The sequence below is a fragment of the Loxodonta africana genome, chromosome 1, assembly GCF_030014295.1.
Source record: "Loxodonta africana isolate mLoxAfr1 chromosome 1, mLoxAfr1.hap2, whole genome shotgun sequence".
NCBI classification, from domain to species: Eukaryota; Metazoa; Chordata; class Mammalia; order Proboscidea; family Elephantidae; genus Loxodonta; species Loxodonta africana.
The window spans coordinates 100,195,446-100,213,652 of record NC_087342.1 but is presented as its reverse complement, the minus strand read 5'-3'; the positions used below and the strand labels follow the sequence as shown (position 1 = coordinate 100,213,652).

The 18,207-nt window shown below is 39.3% G+C and overlaps 1 protein-coding gene across 3 annotated transcripts in view; it reads right to left on the bottom strand.

The window, feature by feature from the left end:
- Positions 1–18,207, bottom strand: part of ZFAND3 (zinc finger AN1-type containing 3) — a 391,346-nt gene that overhangs the window by 34,092 nt on the left and 339,047 nt on the right. The window lies entirely within an intron of this gene.

Here is an 18,207-nt window from a genome sequence, read left to right as displayed (position 1 = left end):
ACCACTATGCCACCAGGGTTTCCAAACACAAAGGCATCTCCATGATGGGCAAGTAAATAAGAAATGGGCTAAGTTCTACCTGGCTGTAGTCTCCTTCTCACTCATTAGTTAAGGCACTCCACAGGCTTTGTCTGGTAACTGCACTGTGTTGCCCATAGGCTTCAGACAATGAAAAAGTGTTGGAATTCTGGGAGCTCAACATATCTGGGCTCAAGTCCCAGGGGCTCCCTTAGCATTTGAGTTATTAACTTCAAAGCTTGAGTTTTCACCTTTGTAAAAATGGAGGTACCGTTTGCCCAATAATGCCTTTATAAGGGTCAAATACATAATACAAGTGCAGGCACCACGCAGGGTCTGGTATATAGTGGGTGTTCACTCAATGAAGCTGTTCTTTTTCCTTCACCCAAAGGAACATAATTGCAACGGTACAGGGTTCATACATTAAGTGGTATATAGCACTGTACATCAGGTATTACAGTTGAGCTGAGGATCTCAGAAGGATACAATAAGGTCCAGTGCTCATGGTGTGGAGGAACAACAGACATGTAGACAGATAATTTCAATATGCTCTGAGAAGTATATCAATAGAGGCCAACCATGGACTTTACAGAAGACTTATGAGCAGTCTTGGAAGGAGGGCATCATCAAGTGAAGGGTTTTATTAAGAAAGACACCCAGAGTGCCTCTGTTGAGGAAAACTGGAGATAAAATCAAGCCCAGCATTCTTATACCCCACCCTGTCCTCGATGTTCCAAGATCAGTTCTTTACTCCCCATGAACAGACTTGCCACTGGAGGAACTGGGGAGCTGGAAAACCAGAGTCACTGTATTCAAATTATCTCAAGAGCTGGCTTGCAGAAAAGGAATGTTTGCAATATGTTGCTCTGGAGGGTAGAGTGAGGAGGAACCAGTACATGTTATATAAGAAATCACGTTTTGATTCACTAGAGTAAGCACATAGTCAGTTTAAGCTGTTCAGCAACAGGAGATGACATATTCTCTCCATGCTGGAAATGTACACAATGGCTGGAGCACACTAATGTGGTTTCTGAGTGTCAGTTCAAGGTGCTGGATGGATGCTTCTGAGGCTTCTTAAGTGCTTGGATTCTATTTCAAAGAATGACAGGCTTGTTTCACAGGAATGAAAAGGCTGAAAGGCTGATGAGGGTGGTGCAGTTACTCATCCTAAGTCTCTGATCTGGTAGTCTCTATGACCTCAAAAGAGCCCATTTATTCATACCCAAGAAGAAACACAGGCTGTGTCTATGCAAATACACCCATCTCCAAAGTTAAATACTTACAGTCATACACATATCAAATACTTTAAGCAAACAATGCTATCCTATCTAATAGTATATATGGCTTGTCTGATATTTTTCACCTATGCTAATAACAATTCAAGGCAAGTGTATGAAAATAAATACTATAGTTCTCTATCTAACCAATCTTCACAGAGCTGATTCCAATTCATGGCAATCCCATGTGTGGCAGAATACAGCTGTGCTCCGTAGGGTTTTTAAGGCTGTGACTTTTTGGAAGCAGATCGTCAAGCCTTTCTTCTTAGGCACCTCTGGGTGGGTTGAAACTGCTAACCTTTGGGTTACTAGTTGAGTGCTTACAGCGCTTAACCATTTGAGCCACCCAGGGAGTCCACAGTTTCCTATGTAAAAATAATAATGTTTTTATTTTTTTATTTTTTGGCCTTCCTTTTTCCTCTGCCATATATTCCACTGAGAAACCCTGAGGTTGCACATGCACCCTGGGTCTCAAGAACTTACATGGGGATTGACCCAGACATTCTCCTACTAACCTGTTGGGCCTGCCCTCAAATGCTCCTCCAAGAAGGCTTTCCCCTAATGGTAACCAGCAGGCTCACCAGAACACTGTATTACTTTGTACTTTCCATTTTTTCATATGTTCCTTATTAGTTAACACTGACTGGGTACCCTCCGTAGGCCACATACTGTACAGTACAGAAGTTACAGAACAACTCATGATCGTGGCCCCTGAGGATTTTACAGTCCAGCCAGGGAGAGGAAACCAATGGAGCAACACATGTGTTAAACACTCAGAAGATGTAAATCTCTGAGTTAAAGAGAATGAAGTTGACTAGAACTGATATAAAACCTCACTGATTTGGATCCTACTCAATTGAAATTTCCAGTAACTCTATTTAGCCTTTGCCTTTATGTCTCCTGTGAAAAAAAAAAAAGTCTATTAAGTGTAAAGAAAGCTTCCTTTTGCTTTAGCTGCTCAACGTTCGTGAGCAAGTTTCAGAGTCTACTCTGACATCCACCTTGGTCATTTCTTTCTTTCCTGTCTTTTCAATGACCTCTTGCTTTCTTCACGTATGATGTCATTCCACAACTTGTCTGGTCTTCAGTCACTACTGTTCAATGTGCCAAACCTATTCTTGAGATGGTCTCTACATTCAGGTGAGATGTATTCAAGGTCAAAAAAAGCTATGAGCAAATAATCCGAGAAGCTGGACTATATGAAGAAGAATGGGGCATCAGGATTGGAGGAAGACTCATTAATAACCTGCGTTATGCAGATGACACAACCTTGCTTGCTGACAGTGAAGAGGACTTGAGGCACATCTTCATTAGTATGATCAAAGACCACAGCCTTCAGTATGGATTGCACTTCAACATAAAGAAAACAAAAATCCTCACAACTGGACCAATGAGCAACATCATGATAAACAGAGAAAAAACTGAAATTGTCAAGGATTCTACTCAGATCCACAGTCAGCAGCCATGGAAGGAGCAGTCAAGAGATCAAACGATGCACTGCAATGGGCAAATCTGCTGCAAAGGACCTCTTTCAAGTGTTGAAAAGCAAAGATGTCACCCTGAAGACTAGGGTGCGCCTGACCCAAGCCATGGTATTTTCAATCATATCATATGCATGTGAAAGTTGGGCAATGACTAAGGAAGACCAAAGAAGAACTGACACCTTTTAATTGTGGTGTTGGCAAAAAATATTGAATATACCATGGACTGCCAGAAGAACGAACAAATCTGTCTTGGAAGAAGTGCAGCCAGAATGCTCCTTAGAGGCAAGGATGGCAAGACTGTGTCTTACATACTTTGGACATGTTGTCAGGCGGGATTGGTCCCTTGAGAAGGACATCATGCTTGGCAAAGTACAGGGTGAGTGGAAAAGAGGAAGACCCTCAACAAGATGGATTGACACAGTGGCTCCAACAATGGGCTCGGGCATAGCAAGGATTTTAAGGATGGCGCGGGACCAGGCAGTGCTTCGTTCTGTTGTGTGTAGGGTCGCTATGAGTTGGAACCGCCTCAACGGCACCTAACAACAAGTGTAAAGAACAGTAAAAGTAGTATCAAACTTTAGAGGTACAGGAGAATCACCTGGGGAACTGCATTTTTACTTTCTAAAGAAGGATCATCACCTCGACCCCAGGAATTCTGAATTGCTGGGCTGAGGCTATCTACCTATCCATCATGCACAAACTCATTTAGTTTACTGCAAGGTAGTCATGGCAAGGCACACGTGCAAGCAAGACCTAATGACATTCATTCAGAACCAGAGAATCAGAATTAACGATTACAATGTTAGTTCAATGGTTAAAGTTTAAATATTTAGACTTCAGGTTTTTACCTTTAGCAAGAGGTCTCAGGAGGAAGACCTGAACTTAAACTTGGTAGAGGTCTCTGGTAGGTAGGGTCTAAGGTTGGCAGTGGTGGACAGAATCTCAGTTCCATCTCTGCCTTCTCTCAGTGAGTAAGCAGAAATTTAGGGTTTATATACGAATTTGTCACTTTGGTTCCGTTCCACACTACAAGAAGCAGTATGACTTCAAAGACTAGTATGTTATGTCTCTTCTCCGGGGCTAGAGAGTAGCCAAATGACACATCTTTTCTTTAAGGTTAAAGATTAGGTCAAAGTGAACTTAAAGATTGTTTATGCTCTTCACAGACTTCACATGCTATTATGTTTCTATGTCTAAGTTTAGAAATTTTCTAAATAACTTCTTTATGACTTACAGGTTTCTAATGACTTACAGTTAATGCTAGAGAGTCTCACCAAGGTGTGTTTCTATGTTCATATTACGAGTGCTTATACATATGCATTTTGAAACCTAATAGTAACCTATACTTTATGGGATTTGAGATCATTATAGAAACATACAGAACATCTTTATCTCTATAAATATAAAAAATTTAAATAGTCAAGACCAAACTATGTTGTCTAAGGATGCCATTTTGCCGACAAAACTATAAAAAATGCGAAGAAGTGCTTACTATGAAATCAGCATAGTGATTGCTTTGAGGGAAGGAAGGGGTTGAAATGATATGTATGGGGTTAGTTGAGGGTTACAAAATGGTGATATTCTATCTGTTCTTTTTTTAAGGTATTAATTTATAAAAAGACATTTTATCTTCATTATATGGTGAGGTACACTTTCTTAGAAGCACTGCTTGAGAAAAAAATCACACTAAGAATCAATTCAAAACAGAAATATCTAGAAGCGGATATCTGCAGACAATGTACCAAACACAAAATAATTTTAACTATTTGTTAAAGGCTAAGAAATGAACATCTCTGGCACAACTTTGTGAGCAATTTATCAATTTGAAAGAAAAAAAAACTTAAAAAAACTCCATTATTTTGACTAAATACTAATCACTTCATAAATTTTTACTACTGGTCTAATTTGATGACATTTTGCTGTAAATGCTCCATACATGGGCCCAAGTCCTGAACAAGGTTTTGGAGGTCAAACTGACTAAGGAGAGGTTAAGGGAGTCAGGTTTATTAATTTGCAGGAGAAACCAAGAAATCTGCTGGGTACTTGGGAATAGGTAAACTAGGTTTGATGATGATGACTCAGCAGGTTACATGAGAAGGGTGGGCAGGTAGATGTGACAGAAAAGATGCAGTTAGTAGGGGCTGAAACTGTGCTGAGGGGAGGAGTGGGCACTGCTGTGAGCAAACATACTGGTCAGAGGTACCACCAGAAATTCTTCAGAAGCCCTTGAATTTTAGATCAAAGGCTGTGTGAAACATCAATATTTACTGTGCAGATATGACTGAGGCGAGTGGTCATATTTCTGGGTCTCAGTTTCCTCACTTATACAATAACGGGGTTGGACTAAATGAGTGTTAAGGCTTCTTTAATCCTAGTGGTATATGATTCTATTACCTATCCACAGACTTCTGAGAATGTGTTTTGTGGTTGTTTTTGTTGTTAAGTGCCATTGAATCAGTCCCAACTCACGGCAACCATATGTACAACAGAATGAAACACTGCCCAGTCCTGCACCATCCTCACAATCATTGCAGCCACTGTGTCAACGTATCTTGTTGAAGTTCTTCCTCCCTTTCGCTGGCTCTCTACTTTACCAAGCATGATGTCCTTCTCCAGGGACTGGTGCCTCCTGATAACATGTCCAAAGGACATGAGATGAAGTCCCTCTAGCCTCACTTCCAAGAAGCACTGTGGTTCTACTTCTTCCAAGATAGATGTATGCATTCTTCTACCAGTCCACAGCATAATCGATGTTGTTCACCAACGCCATAATTCAAAGGCATAGATTCTTCCTTGGTCTTCCTTATTCACTGACCAGCTTTTGCATGCATGTTTTATGGCAACAGTATTTAATTCAAACATAGCATCTTTCAGTGTGTTCTGCTTTCATCATCTCAAGTGAGAATAACCCAGAACAGTCTCTTCCATGTCTGTTATGATATTGCTTTGGGGAAAAGAGGGGCACTCTCAGGGCACAGGCTTTCCCCACTACAGCTAAATAAACACAATGCATATGACTATCAATAAAGAGAATATGCTCCAACTGTAAACAGAAATGAATCCATGGGGTAGTAAAGCTCTTTAAAACACAGCTTTGTTGACCTTTTTTTAGGTCACAGCACAGCTTATCACGGGCTATATTATTTGCTAATGGAAAATGTATACAAGGTATTCCTGGAAGACGGCAGTGTTAAGCAGGCCCACGCTTTTGTCCCCTCACACAATCACCAAGGAAAACAATCAAAAATTTGTAGACTCAACTCGAAGAATTCTGAAAAGCATATGGAGGGTTGCAGCAACCAACAAATGCCAAAGCAAGAAAAAGGAGATTTTTAAACACAAAAATCTCTTCTGAAAATACTAGTTGGGTACAGGCTGTGGAACACAGCCCACAGTGTCCACGCATGTCAATAAGGGTAACTGTTACAAAAATAGTTAGGGAGGTTGCTGAGCAGACAGACTGTTAATACAGCCTTCAACAATTAAAAAAAAAATCTAAACCATGGGAAGGAGAAGAATTTGGGTCTCAGAGCTAATGCACTACAATATTCTAATGTCCTGGTTTCAACAATAAAAAGTTACAAACAATACAGAAAAAGACGACCCATTAAAATAATCAAAATGAAGTGACAGAAGCCACCCCTACGGAAGCTCAGAAAATGGACAGAATAGAAGAATTTAAAACAACAGTATTAATTATGCTCAAAGCACTAATGGAAATCAGAAAAATGATACACAAATAAAACAATAGCAATAAAACAAGAATATCAATAGAGTAACCAAACAGAATTAATTGAGCTAAAAAAAAAAAAATGAAATGAAAAATTCACTGGTGGGGCTTAATGGCAGATTTGAGCTAGCAGAAAATCCGCAAACTAAAGGATAACACTATTAAAATTATCAAAGCTGAGGAGAAAAAGAAAAAAGAATGAAGAAAGGTGAACAGAGCCTAAGGGAATTCTTGGACACCATTAAGGAGATCAACAAAGCATCATGGGGCTTTTAGGAGGAGAGAGAAAGGCACAGAAAGACATGAATAAAAACATTCAAAAAGCTCAATGAACTCCGAGTAGAATAAAACCAAAGAGACCTGCAGTGAAACACATTCTAACCAAACCCCCAAACTCTAGAAAACCAAAGATGAAGAGAGAAGAATACAGTCACATATAAGATCCTTAATATGATTGAGTGCTGATTTCTCCTTAGAAACCTTGAAGGCCAGAAGGCAGTGGATGACATATTTAAAGTTCTGAAAGAAAAGAACTGCCCAGCAAGAGTTCCATATCCAGCAAAACTGTCTTTCAAGCTGTACCTAGAAAAAAAAGATCTTCAATATGGGTAATTTCATGGGCAAATATAAGGGCCAGTTCTACAATAATTTTGGTTTGGGACTCTAGTAGTATGTCCTGTTGTTACTGCTGTTAGGTGCCATTGAGTCATTTATGACTCACAGTGACCCTATCTACAACAGAATGAAACACTGCCTCGTCCTATGCCATCCTCACAATGGTTGCTATGTTTGACCCCACTGTTGCAGGCACTGAGTCAATCCATCTCATTGAGGGTCTTTCTCTTTTTCATTCACCCTCTAGCAGTATGTCCTACAAAGTTTAAAATGACAAACACATAAAAAAATAATTATAAATTGATGTTAACTGGGCACTGTGATGATTGTGTGTCTACTTGGTTAGGGCATGATTCTCAATGGTTTGGCAGCTATATGATGTCATGATCCCTTCCATGATGAAATCTGATATAATATGATTACCTCCATGATGGGATCTGCTGTGAGTAGCCAATCAGTTGAAAAGGAGTTTCCGTGAGCATGTGGCCTGCACTGAATATGAGTGGACATTCTGGCAAGGCTCAAGGGCTTTTGCTCGTTCTGGATCCTGCAGCTAGCTCCTATTCATCTGACCTCTGGTTCTTGGGACTTGAGCTAGCAGCTTACCTGCATTCTTGCCTGTCGATCTTGGGATCTGTCAATCTTCGCAGCCTGTGAGCCAAAGCCCTGCTCTCTGACCTACTGACCTTAAGTTCAACAGCCCCTGCAGCTACATGAATCGGGAGAAGTCACTATCCTGACCCATGGACTTGGCGTGCTCCTGCCTCTACAATCTCATGAGTCATTTCTTTGATATAAATCTCTCTATGTATTTATACACTTTATCAGTTCTGCTTCTCTAGAGAACCCAGCCTAAGACAGGCACATAATGTATAAAGACGTAATTTGTGATAACAACAACATAAGAGAAGGGGGACGAGCTGTAGGGTGATACAGTTTTTGTACGTTACAAAAGTTAAGTTGGTATCAATTCAAACTAGGTTGTCATAAATTTTGGATGTTAAATGTAATCCCATGGTAGCCACAAAGAAAATCTTAAAAAATATGCACAAAAGGAAATAAAAATGGTTCATTACAAAAATTAACTAAACACAAAAGAAAGCAGTATTGAAGAAATGAGGGACAAAAAGGGTATAAGACACACACAAAAAAAAAAAAACAGCAGAATGACAGAACTAAGTCCTTCCTTACTGATAATTATTTATATGTAAATAGATTAAATATTCCAATCAAAAGGCAGATATTGGCAGAATGGATAATGATGTGTCTACCAGAGACACACCTCAGACTCCCAAAACACAAACAGGTTGGAAGTGAAAAAATGGAAAAAAATGTTACATGCAAATAGTAAACCAAAGAGAGCTAAGGTAGCTATGTTAATATCAGACAAAATAGACTTAAAGTAAAACATCTTTTACTAGAGACAATGAAGGGCATTTTATAACGATTAAGGTCAATTCATTAAGAAGATGTAACAATTATAAATATATATGCACCTAACATCATAGTCCCCAAATACATAAAGCAAACACTAACAGAACTGAAGGGAGAAACAGACAGTTCTACAATAATAGTTGGAGATTTCACTATACCACCTTCAACAGCAGACCGAACATCTGGAAAGAACATCATTTTTAAAAAAATAGAAAACTTGAACACTATAAAATCTAATAGACATATAAAGAACACTCCACCCCACAACAGTAGCACGCAGATTTTTCTCCAGTGCACGTGGATCATTCTTCAGGAGAGACCATAGGCTAGGTCACAAAACCAGTCTCATTAAAGTTAAAAAGACTGAAATCATAACAAAGTATCTTCTCTGACCACAATGAAATGGAACTACAAATCAACAGCTGAATAAAAACTGGAAAATTCACAAATATATGGAAGTTAAACAACACATTATTGAACAACCAATAGTTCAAAGAAGAAATCAGAAAATACTTAGAGACTAATTAAAAGTAAAGCATAACATGGTAAAACTTACGAGATGCAGTGAAGACAGTGCTCAGAGAGAAATTTACAGCAGTAAACATCTACATTAAAAAAAATGATCTCAAGTTAAAGTTCTTACAATTTGAGTAACTAGAAAAAGAAGTCCAAAGCTACCAGAAGGAAGAAAATAACAAAGATCAGAGCAGAAGTAAATTAAATAGAAAAACAGAATCAACTAAACCAGAAGCTGGTCCTTTGAAGAGATCAATAAAATTGACAAACTTTTAGCTAGACTGATGAAGAGAAAAAGAAAGAAGATGCAAATAACTAAAATGAGAAATGAAGTGGGGACATTACTACCAACCCTACAGATATACAAAGTGTTGTAAGAGAATACTATCAACAATTGCATGCCAATAAATTAGATAACCTAGATAAAATGGACAAATTCCTAGAGAAACACAAACTACCTAAATTGACTCAAGAAGGAATAGAAAATCTTACAGACCCATAACAAGTGAAGAAATTAAATCAGTAACCAAAAACCTTCCAACAAAAAATTTCCTGGGCTGGATGCTTCACTGCAGAATCCTACCAAACATTTAAAGAATTAATATCAAACATTTGTAAACTCTTCCAAAAAAAATTAAAGAAAAGGGAACACTTCTCAACTCATTCTATAAGGCCATCATTACCCTGATACCAAAAAGCCAGACAAAGACACCACAAGAAAACTACAAACTAATATACCTTATGATTATAAATGCAGAAATCCTCAACAAAATACTAGCAAACCAAATCTAACAGCATATTAAAAGGATTACACATCATAATCAAGCGGGATTTTATCATAGGAATGCAGGGTGGTTCAACTTTAGAAAATCAGCATTAATAGAAAGAAGAAAAAGAACCCCATGATCACTAATATACTGCTGATGGGAATGTAAAATGATACAAGCCACTCTGGAAAAGTTTGACAGTTTAAAACGTTAAATGTATACTTACCATTCAACCCCTAGGTTCCTATCCAAGAAAAATAAGAACATACATCCATGCAAAGACCTTGTGCATAAATGTTTATAGCAGCTCTATTCATAATAGCCCCAAACTGAAAACCCACAAGTCCGTCAACTGATGAATGGATAAACAAAATATGGTATATCCATACAATGAAATACTACTCAGGAATAAAGAGGAATGGACTCCTGGGATACAGGAACATGGATGAATCTCAAAAACAATATGCCAAGTGAAAGAAGCTAGACACAAAAGACTACAAGCTGTGTGAATCCAATGACATTAAAATTCTAGAAAAGGCAAACTGTAACAACGGAAAGATCAGCAGTTGCCTAGGCCTAGAGTAGGGGAATGTGAGGACTGACTGAAAGAGCCATGAAGGAACTTTCAGGGGTGATAGAAGTTGTTCTTACAATTTGAATTTGGTGATGGTTACATAACTTACATAAATTCACTAAAACTTATTAAACTTTAAAATGAGTAAATTATGCCTTAAAATAAGCTATAGAAAAAAAAAATCTTCGCTGGGCAAACAATTCACTAAAACTAAGTACTGCTGGAACTAAGTAAAACATCAATAAATCATTTCCTTTCACTGTAATCCATTTTTCTCCCCCATTAAAAGGTTTTTTAAGCAGGCTATCCTATCCAAATATCTTTGATAAAATTAATTTTGTGCTGTTGTTGCTGCTAGAATTGGACTATAGAAGTAGTTGCAAGTCTGCTATTCAGATGGAAAAGTATGTTCACTTCATGGGACAAGGGTGTCCTAGCTCACCTCTCAGCAGGGTGCAAGTAGGGATGGGACACAGGCTTCAGCAGTTGTGCTCTGCATGCTGTCTTTTAAAAGGAGTGCTGTCTCTGATGCTCCTTTGCTGGGGAGGGGAGCACTTCAAGTTTCTGTCATCTACCTATAGCCCTTGTCAGATGACATCTGGTAGGCCGGATCTCTGGGTCAGTGCTGCGGTAATGGGCTAAGTACATGGAGTTAGTGTTCGGTAAAAGGTTTGATTTGTTTTGCTCTAACATCTCAATTTGCCATTTACAGAGGGGCAGCAGAGGGACTAATCTGTTTGGTTTTAGACTAGAACTCTTACACATTAAGGATTAAATGGGGACTACAGATAGCACACACTTGTTAGGGAAAAGTATAGTAAAAGTGAAAGGAAGACAGTACCAAACGGGGAAAAATTTCTCAGTTTTGTCTCAGGGTTCCCAATTACTTTAAGCCCTCACACATACAATAACTCTCATCAAAAGGCTTTTACTTTTGGGAAGGTGGGCGGGACACCTCCTTCTCCTTTTCTCCAGTCACAGGTAACATATATCCCCGCAACTGTCTCAGGGGCACTAGAGAAACCTTAGCCTTTCGTCCCTAGACTCAGCATAAAACGGGAGCTCCTAAAGGGCCCTCTCTGTGTAACACATGGCAGAGCATGGCTGCCTTGCCAGCCAAATCATTTTTGGCAATGACAGAGGATCTTAGATGTTTCCTTGGAAAGCAGGGTTTTCTGGTAGACCCAGGCTAGGATTCTGCACGCGGATAAGGCATTTTATAAGAACATATTGCTTCACTTACTTTGGACAGAACGTCAAATGTTCCTGACAGGTTCAAATCATACTTGGATAAGAATTTTAAAAAATGCACAGAAACGTGGGATTTATTTTTTGGTGATTTTTTTAATGCTGGTAAAACGGACAAGTCTGATAATTTCAGATCACCAGCATGGTGCATAATGACCCCAGCTCCTTCCCCCACTTTGGGGGAAATGTATCGCTGTGATCCATTCACTGTACGACTCCCTGGAGTGGTGGCAACAGCTGTGACCCATGCGTATTCCTTTGCACTTAGTGAATCAGTTCACATTCTTCCTAGATCATTCCTAAAGATTCCTTGGCTTTCCTGCCTGCTAAATTAACAACAACATCTTCCAAACCACGGATAGTTTGTTGCTGTAAACTAAAGTCCAAGATCCTCAGCCTGGAATGTGAAATTCCTTTCATTTCTTTATAGTAGTTGTTTTATGCATGTGTCCTGCCTGCCTCTTGTGTGCCGTAACTTACTACTCTGGCTTCACATTCAAATCACCTTGGAGAGTCTCGAGAAGTAGCTGATTCCAAGACTAGAGTAAGGTAAATACAAGATATATCTGGAACACATCTTGAAAGTCAAGGGGCAGGTCACAAGGACACAGGAGCAAGCTTGAAGGAGCTCCCACTGGCTAAATAGGGAACAATTTGAACACCAAAATAATTAAGTACAGTAATGAATTATAAACTAGTGAAAAATAATAAGAACCCATGAGTCTCTACCAATAATAAATATATATGTAAATAAATAAATGGGGCAGAAGGGAAGGCTCTTGCTCAATTAGAATGCTGAGTGCCAAATGGTAAATGTGGAAAGGGTGCTGCTAGAGTTAGAAAAAACAAATAGTAACTATACAGTAGAGAATCAGATAACACCCTGACTAGCTGGACGATCAAAATTAACGCAGCAACGAGGGACTGATGGACATCAGTGCCTCTCAATGTGGAACTCTCAGGACACATCACCACTTATGTACTGTTCTGGCCAGGAATATATTAAGTTTACTCATGAAGAAACATCAGACAAACCCTAAATGAGGAGCGTTCTATTAAAAAAAGCTGTGGGTCAAGGGGAGAAGTGATAGAGAGGTTGTATTCTCCAAAAATATCAGTACCTTGAAGACATAGAAAAGCTGTGAAAATGTTCCACTTAAAGAGTCTAAAGAGACCTAACAACTAAACGTAATACCTGATCACAGACTGGATCGTGTACTGGAGGACCAAAAAATGCTTTTATAAAGGATATTACTGAATGAACTCACAAAACTGGAATACAGACAACAGATTCAATAAGAGTACTGCATCAGTACCAAATACGCTGAGGTTGATAACTGCTTTATTCTAAGGAAACATTGATCAAAGGATGTAGGGATAAAAGGTCAACTTACTCTCTTAAATGATTCGGGGAAAAAAAATTCCAAATAAAAAGTTAAAAACAATAACCTGTAAACCTTTTCTGACTAAATTGTTTAGGGTAGGGCCCAGGCACCCTGTTTTTAAAAAATATCCCAGGATTAAGAATTTAAAAGTGCCCAATTAAAAAGTGGGCAAAAGAGCTAACCAGACACCTCACCAAAGAAAATATATAAAAGGCAAACAAACATTATGAAAAGATGTTCAACATCCTATGTCATTTAAGGAGTTAAAAATTAAAACAACAATGAGGTATCACTACATACCTACTAGAATGGCTAAAATTCAAAACACTGACAACACCAAATGCTGGTGAAGACGTGGAGGAACAGGATCTCCCTTTCGTTGCTTGTGGGAATGAAAAATGGTACAGTCACTTTTGAAGACAGTTTGGCAGTTTCTTACAAATATAAACACAGTCTTACCATCCAATCCAGGAATCAAGATCCTAGGTATTGGTACCGAAGAATTTGACATATATAAGATGGCAACAACTCCAACAAAGACCAAAAAGAAGTGTATGATGACCTATGGATGGGTACAGGCATATAGGCATATGAGTAGGTACAGGTATATGCATATGTAAGAACAGAGAGAAGTTTATAAAAACAACCAAAAAAACAAACCCATTGCTGCTGAGGTGATTCTGACTCACAGGAACCCTATAAGACAGAGCAGAACTGCCCAACAGGGTTTCCAAGGAACAGATGGTGGATTCGAACTACTGACCTTTTGGTTAGCAGCCGTAACTTGCCTTAGCCCTTAACCTCTGTGCCACCAGGGTTCCAGAAGTATCTATATGTACACGTAAATACAGATACGTGTGTACACAAACGCATATATTCACTGATGACACAACTACAGATATTCATCAGACATAACCAAACACTTCCTGAGACTGGTTTTCTAGATTTGAAGGCTTAGGATGATAGTCTCATGGGACAACTCAAGTTGGCCACAATACAGTTCACAAAGTCCAAGTTCTGCATCCTAGTGAAGTGAGTAGTGTCAGGGGTCTTAAAAACTTGTAAGTGGCCATCTAAGATACAATCATTGGTCTCTACTCATCAGGAGCAAAAGAGTAATAAGGTAACCAAAATCTCAGAGAAGAAACAAGTCTAAAAGGCCGACAGCCTCCAAGAGCCACACCTCACCTACTGTGAGACCAGAAGAACTAGATGGTACCCAGCTACCATCACTGACAGGGGTCACAACACATGGTCCTGGATAGAAAAGGAGGGAAATGTAGAACAAAACACAAATTCTTAAAAAGACTGGAATAAATGGACCAGTTAAGATGAGAGAACTCACTGAGACTATCACCCTGAAACATTCTATAAACCTTGAACCAAAACTATCCCCTGAAATTCTCCTTTAATCAAATAGCAAAGTGACACATGAAGGGTATTACCCATAAAAACATTGTTCTACCTAAAAAACCATCTGTATGAGACCTAAAGGTCAACATTTACTTTAAAGCAAAGATGAGAAGATAAAGGGGCAGGGAAACTAGAATGCTAGAAATGGAACAACCAGAACACAACTAAAGAGAAGGCTGACACATTGTGAAAAATGTAACTAATGTCACTGAACTATTTGTGTGGAAATTATCAAATGGGAACCTAACTTGTGTAAACTTTCACCAAAAACACAATAAAATATTATTGGAGGGAAAAAAAAATCCCAGATATTTACTCAAACAAGTTGAAAACTACGTCCACACAAAAACCTGCACATGAATGTTTGTAGCAGCTTTATTCATAACTGCCAAAACTTGGAAGCAAACAAGGTGTCTTTCAACAGGTGAATGGATTAAAAAACCGTGGTAGATCCATATAGTGGAATATCATTCAGTGATAAAAAGAAGTGAATTATCAAGCCACAAAAATATATGGAGGAACCTTAAATGCATATTGCCAAGTGAAAGAAGCCAGTCTGAAAAGGCCACATTTTTTAAGATTCCAACTATATGACATTCTAGAAAAGGCAAAACTGTAGAGACAGTACAAAGATCCTTGGTGGCCAGGAGGATGAGGGTAGGAGAAGTAGGGAGGAATAAACAAGTGAAGCACGGGAGATTTTTAGGACAGTGAAACTATTTTGTATGATACCATAATGGTGGATACATGACATTATGCATTTGCCAAACAAAACTCATTAAGCAAAACAAACCCTCTGCCACTGAGCCGATTCTAACTCACAGCAACACTATAGGACAGAGTAAAACTGCCCCATAGGATTTTCAAAGAGCAGCTGGTGGATTCGAACTGCCAACCTTTTGGTTAGCAGCCGAACTCTTTAACCAGAGTGCACCACCAGGGCCCCATTGGTTCATTAATTACAACAAATCCGCCACATCAATGCAAGATGTTAATATAGTGAAAGCTGTGAAAGCCAGAACTCAATGAGACCGTCCTGTTTTTCCAAGTCTCACCGGTTTTCTGCCTTGGACAGGGTGCAGTCTTACCACTTTCCTATCACTCTCCATTAGTGGAAAATATCTGTGTTTTCCTCCTCTGACAGGATTCTGTCATACCCAGGTTTCAGCTTCCCAGGTTTTACTCTATTAGGAATCTGTGAGGTGTGGGAGACACGAAGGTACATGAAAGTTCTCTGTATCTTCTGCTCAGTTTTTCTGTAAACCTAAAACTGGTTTAAAAAATAAAGTCTACTAAAAAAAGACAAAACAAAACAAAAAAAACACTATCTGAGGATCTATTCTGACTTAATTGTTTAAGGTAGGGCCCAGATATTTTACTTCCAAAAAGTTTTCCAGGATTTAGAGCTACCTTGAGCAGCAGCTCTCAAAGTACGGAGTGTGGTCCTCAGAAAAACAGCATCAGCATAACCTTGGACCTTATTAGAAAATGCACATTCTCGGGCCCACTCCATACCTACTGAGTCAGAACCTCTGGTGGTGGGGCCCAGCAATCTGTGTTTTAATAAGCCCTCCAGGTAATTCTGATGTCTACTCAAGTTTGAGAACCCCTGACTGAGACAACGGGCTTCTAGAGAAATTATCGTCTATTTTTCCCATGAAATCTAGCAAAAATGCTTTGTGAATGATCATGTCTCAATAAATGCTTGCTGAATTTGACCTGACAGTGAATGATAAGGTAAAAATGACCACTAAGGCACTTGGAAATGATAAACTACTCCAAAAGTGCCAGCTGAAGTTTTTAAACAGAACAGAAATTTTATTTTGAAAGCAATAAAAAGATTACTCAGGAGGTTTGTAAAAGTACTGCTGTCCCAAAACAGAACATGTATCTGCTTACAATTTGTTAAGTTACTGTTGACTGAAAATATGTAAAAACATATGCAAATTCTCAAATTGGTGTTAAAAAATTAATTTTGTGGCCCTGGAAAGCAACACACAGTGATTAAAAAGCCCTGTTGTGTACATCGTGAAGATTCTGCTTAGAGAACACAGCATTCGTGAGGCTGTGAGGCGGCCCAGGTCTGATGAGGACAGCCAGATTTTAGAGGAATATCCTCTAGGTGGCATTTGGGAAGACAAGGTCCTGCAATGAGAGTGAGCTCATCAATTTGCCTACTGAGTAGAAAATGAAACAAATAAAGCCATTTTTATGCACCTGTTTTCTACCTTGAGAAGTTAAACTGTTGAAGATACTCTAGGATTCAGGTGTTACTTTGGTACTGTTGATTTAAAGGTTATCTAATCACAGCGAGGCAGAGGAGAATTCATCTTCAAAATTCACCTCCTTATGGAAAGCTCAGGGAATGTCTTGGCAATTAACAATTCCTATCACCTCCAGCCGTTCCCTATGTGAGAAGGCTCAGAACTTGCCTTACAAATTGCTCTTTTGAAGATCAAAGGGAAGCTGACTGTGTCTGTGTGTGCTCTCGATGAGACTGTACTTTAATGGAATTTTTAGAGAAGGCTTCACTGGCACTGTTTGGATGACAGCCCCGGGGCGGAGGATTCAGGGGAGCTTGGCCACTCCTCCCTCTGGAGCATCTTCCCTGTCTTTAATTGGCACCTCATTAGAAATTAATGAAAATGACATCCTCTGTTCTTCCTGCTCTAGGCATCGAATGCTACAAAAAGGGCCATCACAATTCATAACACATTCAATTTATACAGCAATGGCTCTTAAGCATTATTTATGAGATGTGAATTTCTTGTCAGCAGTTAATAACCTGGACAGAGTGGAAGAGGAATGGAAAAAAAGACTGGGAAAGTAAAGAAATATATATATGTATTTATATATATTTTCCCCCCTTTTTCCCTGCAGTAGAGAAGTGGTCTGTTTAAGTCCAAACTACCTTTCTGAGTGTTTATTTTCAATAGTAAATTACTGTGTTTCCCCCTTCTAAAACCTTTCAGGACAGCTAATGTCTCTCCAACACTCCATGAAACCTCAAGGAAACAGGCTACACATCTCACCCTTTCCTAGAGAGATCCAAGCAGACCAGCAGGAGGAACACAGAGCTAGCTATCTGTCAAAGACAGTCCCAGAGGTGTACGTTCCCATTGCTGTCCTTCATCTTTTAAAGTATGGCGGTTGACTCAGTCATTTTTTCAGGGCCCGTAAGTGTAATGCTCTCAGCGGGCCAACTGAACTCCCAACTATCTCTAGGAAGGCTACATCTGGAGACTAGAGAAAGCTCAGAGTCTTTTTTAATCTTCCCCAGAAGAAAAGACAAATCTCCCTAATAAGCAGACCCTCAGATTGGGCATAAGCCAAGGGACTACATGTTAGATCATTTAAAAAGAATACATGTCTGTGGTGAACTCCAAGTAACAGCTGTCTGGAAACCCAGCCTCCTGCACAAGAAGGTGAAGAGCACAACAGGGTAATCTGCACTTACCAGAGGCAGTCAAGTTGGCCTCACTTGGCGGCAATGAAGTCATCTAACATGTATTTCTAGATTCTTTCAGCTGGGGACTAAGACCTTAGGAAATTAGGTGGTTTACATCAAAGCTGAAGGGTAAACTGGGAGACTTGGTTACAACACCGCTGTCTCATAGCACTAAACTGTGAATTCTCATTGCTTGCCTGACAAGGAGAGGTGGTATTAGCCACTGCCAATGGCAAGACAGAACACTTGATGGACCGACTGCTTGATCCACTATGGCAAATCCTGTGTAATACCCAGG